The sequence below is a fragment of the Palaemon carinicauda genome, chromosome 12, assembly GCF_036898095.1.
Source record: "Palaemon carinicauda isolate YSFRI2023 chromosome 12, ASM3689809v2, whole genome shotgun sequence".
Lineage (NCBI taxonomy): Eukaryota > Metazoa > Arthropoda > Malacostraca > Decapoda > Palaemonidae > Palaemon > Palaemon carinicauda.
Genome location: NC_090736.1, coordinates 99,313,994 through 99,320,076, shown reverse-complemented (window position 1 = coordinate 99,320,076; position 6,083 = coordinate 99,313,994).

The following is a 6,083-nucleotide window of genomic DNA, read 5'->3' as shown; positions in this document are numbered from 1 at the left end:
GTGAAAGTTATTTTTTGGCCTAAGATGAAAGATAATGTAAAAAAATTTGTGAATAGTTGTGATGCATGTTAAAAGGTCGGGAAGCCTAATCAACCAATTCCAAAGGCACCATTACATCCTATTCCTGTTGTTCCTGGACCTTTCAGGGAGGTAATTATTGACGTAGTAGTGGCAATCAGTATATTTTAACAATTATGGATAAGATGTCTCGATATTCTGAGGCAATACCACTACAAAATGTAACAAACGTTAAAATTGTTGAAGTATTAATTGAATTTTTCACCAGGTTCGGAATGCCCAAAGTAATTCAGTTCCATTGTGGGTCTAATTTTCTGAGTAAATTATTTAGGGAGAAGATGGATGAGTTAAAAATTAAACATGTGACTTCTTCTCCGTACCACCCTGAAAGTCAGGTGTTTTGGAACGATTTCATAAAACCATGAAGTCTATGATAAAAAAATATTGTTTGGTTAAGGGTTCCGAATGGGATAAGGAACTACCTTATTTATTATTTGCATTTAGGTCAGTGCCGAGTCAATCTTTATGATTTTCACCTTTCAGCCTTATTTTTGGTCATTGTGTGCGTGGTTCATTGGATGTGATTCGTGAATCTTAGGAAGGGGACGCCCCTGATATAAATCTATTACATTAAGTTAGTAATTTGGGTGATAATTTAACGAAGGCTTGGAAGTTTGCTGGTGAAAATTTATTGTGTAGCGAAAAGAAAATGAAATACTTTTTTGAAAGAAAGACTAAGGAGCGTAATTTTGTAGTGGGTGATAATGTGTTGGTATTACTTCCCATTCCAGGAAACCCTTTAAAAGCTGCATTTTCAGGACAGTGGAAAATTTTGAAGAAATTAAGTGAGGTTAATTATTTAGTTGAAACTTCTGAAAGGAGGAGACCCTACCAGCTGTGTCACATGAATATCTTAAAAGCTTATAAAGGTCGTGACAAAGTTATTCCCGTGACATTAATTGGTAATACTACAAAGTGTAATGGTATTAATTCTTTTTCTTTTCTAGATGGGAGTAATTTTGATGATGATTGTTTTGATGGTGCCGAATGGCCTAATGATAATGAACATTATTTAGAACATTTTTCAGAAATGGTCTCACATTTGAATTTAACAGAACAGGGATCTTTGAAAAAGTTAGTTTTTAGTTATATGGATTTATTTTCAGATGTTCCCGGACAGACCACTGTCCTTGAACATGATGTAAATGTGGGTAATGCAACTCCGGTAAAACAATTCCCTTACAGGTTAAATCCATTTAAAAATGATGATGTGGATAAAGGTTGATTATATGTTAAGACACGGGCTGATTGAACCCAGCAACAGTCCGTGGTCTTCACCTGTTGTTTTGGTAAAGAAGCAGGATGGTCAATTCAGGCTTTGTTTTGATTACCGCAAAGTCAATGAGGTCACAAAGCCTGATAGTTATCCTTTACCCAGGATAGATGACTGTATTGACAGGATAGGGAATTCAAAATTTATAACTAAATTTGATTTGTTAAAGGGGTATTGGTAAGTTTCGCTGTCCAAACGGGCACAGGATTTTTCAGCGTTTGTAACGCAGCGAGGACTCTACCAATGTAAAGTAATGCCTTTTTGCATGAAGAATGCTGCTGCAACCTTTCAAAGGTTGATGAATACTTTGGTCCAGGGTTTAGAGGGGTGTGCTGTTTATATCGATGATATTGTAATTTATAGCGATGACTAGGACACCCATCTTAAACATATTAAGGCCTTACTTCAGGTACTTAGGAAAGCTGGTTTGGTTATAAACCTCAAAAAGAGTGAGTTTGCCAAAGCAAAGGTTGTGTATTTGGGTCACGAAGTAGGATTTGGTAAATTGGCTCCAAAACAGGCAAACGTAGACTGTATTAGGCATATTGAAATACCAAAGTGACGCAGGGATTTCAGAAAATTTCTTGGGTTAGTAGGATATTATCATAGATTTGTTAGGAATTTTTCTGATATCGCTGAGCACCTGGCAAATTTATTACGTAAGAATGTGACTTTTGTATGGACCAATGATGCCCAAAATGCCTTTGAAGAATTAAAGCAGGTCCTAATGAATTTTTCTATATTGAAAGCCCCTGATTTTGACATCCCTTTTTCACTTGCTACTGATGCGAGTGATGTTGGGGTTGGACCAGTTTTGTTGCAGGAAGATGCTCATGGAGTATCTCCTCCTGTTGCCTATTTTTCCAAAAAGTTATCCCCAACACAACGGAAATATTCGACCGTGGAAAAAGAGACTTTGGGATTAATTTTTGCTGTTAACTATTTTCAGGTGTATTTATCCTCTACAGGGACTCCGATTAAAATATTAACGGATCATAATCCATTGGTTTTCTTGAACAGGTTTAAGAATGAAAATCAACGGTTGATGCGTTGGAGCCTCTTGCACAAGGAATGGAATTTTAGCTTTTCACACATTCCAGGCATAAGTAATGTTTTCGCTGATGCGCTGTCACGCATCAGTAACTGATTTAGGATTAAGTATTCAAGATTAAGATGTTAAATGTCTTGATTTGTAGGTTTTTCTTCGGTGTCGTCTTTAATTAAGAGTGATTAAGGGTACTTTTGATTTCTGTTTACTTTAGTCTGTATTGTTGGTGGAGGTTAATTTTAAGGTGTTACCATTGTCTTGTGTATGTCCATTAATGATGTGTGTATTTAAGGCCCAAACCCGTTTAGTGTAAGGATGCTCTCTGGAGTGAAAAGAAGCATTTTGGAAAGTGTTGAGAAGGGCCAAAATATTGAGTGTTGTAATTCGTTAATCATATACTGTTATGTCCCTATTCTTTGTTTATCTTTGCAAAGCTTAGACAGGTTACGTGCTCACGAGTCTGTAGCATAGCACGGTCGTTTTTTAGGTGCTATAGGCTGGTGTATGAGTGGGGACCTTGGTTGAGGTAATAATAACGCCATTGTAGTCGATTTATATTTTTTTTGTCGGTTGTCTATGTTTAGTCTAATAATAGGTTAGTCTTGTAAATATTGCTGTTCTGCTAACCTGTGCCCACCGCTCCACTTGTGTGTTCATGGGGATATTACTATATTTTCTTCGTATGTTGATTCTGATGTTATTTTTAGCGTAGTCACTAAGTTATTTACTTGTATTAGCTTTAAGTCTTAGTATTAAGGTTAAGATTTGATATCTATTGACAGTATTGAAAGTGGTACAAATTTTTTTTGGCCAATATCTCTAATCTATCCGGCAATGTGATAGTATTTTTAATAACTTTTTGGAGTTTTTGTCATTTGACTTTAATTTTGCTTATTGTCCCTGTTTTATTTCATGTAGATTGAATTGCTATGTTTGCTTTGAAGGTTAGCATTTTTATGTATTTCTTTAAATTTCAAGTTAAGTTCAATACTTTGCAGAAAAATTTCCATGTGGAAATCTTTTTTTTGTTGGGTGAGGAGGTGTCAGTATGTGTTAAATTTAACGTAAATTATTTTGTTTTGATTAAGTCACTTTGGCACTAATTATTTTGGAACGTAATGACCCTGTTTCCTCCTCCCTGACATTTCTGACTTCTTGTATAGTTTTAATTACAATGATCTTGTTTTATTTTCATGGGTGGTGTTGGAGGAGACTTGGGCACTGTATGTCCAGGAGGAGACAGTCGTTTCTGGACCTTTAAGAAGGGGAGTGCTTGACTAACTGAGTCTCGATTATGAGATCTGCCTATCTTCAGTTTCTGCTGCTGTCTTCCTTTGGGAGATTGATGGATTATCCAACCTCGCCCTTGGTTCAGTGATTTAGCCAAGGGGACCTCTCTGCCAACTGGTAAGGTGAGGTTTCTTGTCGGACGTCCGTGTCCGTTGATCGTCTCGCGACGCTAAAGCGATTGATTACCTGTCGGACGGCCGTATCCAAGGATTGTCTGGCGAAATATATATTAATCCCCTCGACCTATTGATTTCAAGGTTGTGTTTGCCACTATCACGGTTTCAAGCTCACTTAAGAGAAGCAATTTATTTTTTGTTGGTGATTTACTTTGTAACAAGTTAGGTTATTCTGACTTTTCGTCAATCTATTACTTTCTGGGTCCTCTCTTTAAAGTGTAATTGTATAATCTGTCTTAAGTTGGTGTAAGAGTGTTTGTTATTCGATGTTTTCAGTGTGTGATTAGATTTTGTCTATTTAATGTATTTTGTAAGAGGCTCACTGGTAATTTCTTCTAAAAAGTTTGTATAAAATATTAAAGTTTTATTTTTTTTTTATCATATCCTCCTTGGTTCTGTCTCTGTATACTCTGTTGCGGCCCTTCCACCTATTGTGGACTTGGTCTTTAGTGACTTTATTTGCGTTTAAGAGACTTGTGTATGTTTGATGGGTTTGGCCCATAACAGAGAGAAAGCATGGAGAGAAGGGCTACCGTATTTCTATAGTTTAGTACAATAATCAGAGATGTAGACACTACTCTCTCTACTGCCTTCTTCCAGAATGAGGATTCAAATGGAAGGGGGAGAATGTAATAATTCTAGCTTCCATCCAGCCACAGTATCTGTTGCCGGCTGCTCTGCCGGTTCCAGGGTTGCAGATGGCAGTCCAAGAGAGGACTGAAGAATACTCAAAGTATAAGGGTCTCCCACCAGCAGCCATCATGGCCGGCACAACCTTTCCCGGAGCCATGCTTCCATAAGGGGGAAGGTCTAAGCGGCAATCAAGCTGCCTTTGTAGGAGCCTGGCCGGCATCGCAATCCACACGGCAAGTGGGAATATTGTAGAATACCGGCCATAGATGTTGTGACAGCTAGGCCATCACTAAAGGACAGAAGGGGAAGGGAAAGGGTCTTATATTTTGCGTCGAAAGAAGGCGAAACGTCTGCCTCCTACTGTCGGCAACAAACACAGAAACATAGTTTCTTATAACGGTGCCGTCTTAGGCAGCAGAGGAATAACGATTCTTCAGCCTAAGACCTTGCCGAATATAAGACATGTCTTCTAGACCACAAGAGAGAAGGTGGCTGCAACTGTACTACCACTTTCGGTTGTGGACTAGGGAAGCCGGGCTTCCTATGCCTGGAACTGTGAAACCGGCAGGGGAATGACTAATCCACCGTCAGTAGAGTTGTCGGCATCAAGACTGAATACTCTGAGTTACTGTCATAATTCAAAGACGGGATACTCACCGGCAAAGAGGGAAGACAGAAAACACTATCAAAGTCAAGCTGAAGTACACTACTCTATGGCAAGACCAAGATAAGGTTGTCGCCTAATGGCGGCACTCAGAGGGGAGGAAAGGTTTATCCTTAATTCTCTAAAAGAGACGAGTATATAATTATGTTAGAAATTCTAGGAGATATGCTATCTCCGACTGAATTAATAAAACGATACAAGAGGATAAACGGAGATAACGTTACTAAAGTATACTAAAACGCATCAGGCTAGCGTAACGTGAGTCGGGGTCTCAGCTACGTTACGTCAACGAGACCCTATCGTATCCGATCGAAACGTTTCACAGAAGAGGAAATATTACGTATAATCTGATCTTTACTAGTATAATTTGCCTAAATAGCTATAATTCATTAAAGCTAAATACCGGGGACGTCGTACTACTAACTAAATGAAGAATTTATGGCGTGAGACAGCGATCCAAAATGGCTGCCTCCAGTAAAGGCTGTGCTTCACTAAACACATCTAAATTTTGCTAATTTAACAGTGAGAAGGGAGTTAAAAATTATACACAGGAAAGATTAAATACTCAACTTTCCAGAGGATGAAGATGCTAGAGAATGCATTGTAATAATCCTTGAATAGTAACAAAACCGAGAGCAAGGGAGAGATACATCGTGCTTAATTCGCTACTAATAAATTAATGAGTTACGCCGTAGTAGTACAGGAAAGGGGATCCATCGGGTAACCTAGATGACGACTCCCCTTCAATTTCGCCACTCTTCCCCCTCAGAGCGAAAACTCCAGAATTCTGGAGACCTGAGGTAAATTCTCTGGGAGTATCACTGTAGCCAAATATCCCTTAGAAAGCTACCTAAAGGAGCCTTCCATCAGGACGACATGACAGAGCCCATATATATATATATATATATATATATATATATA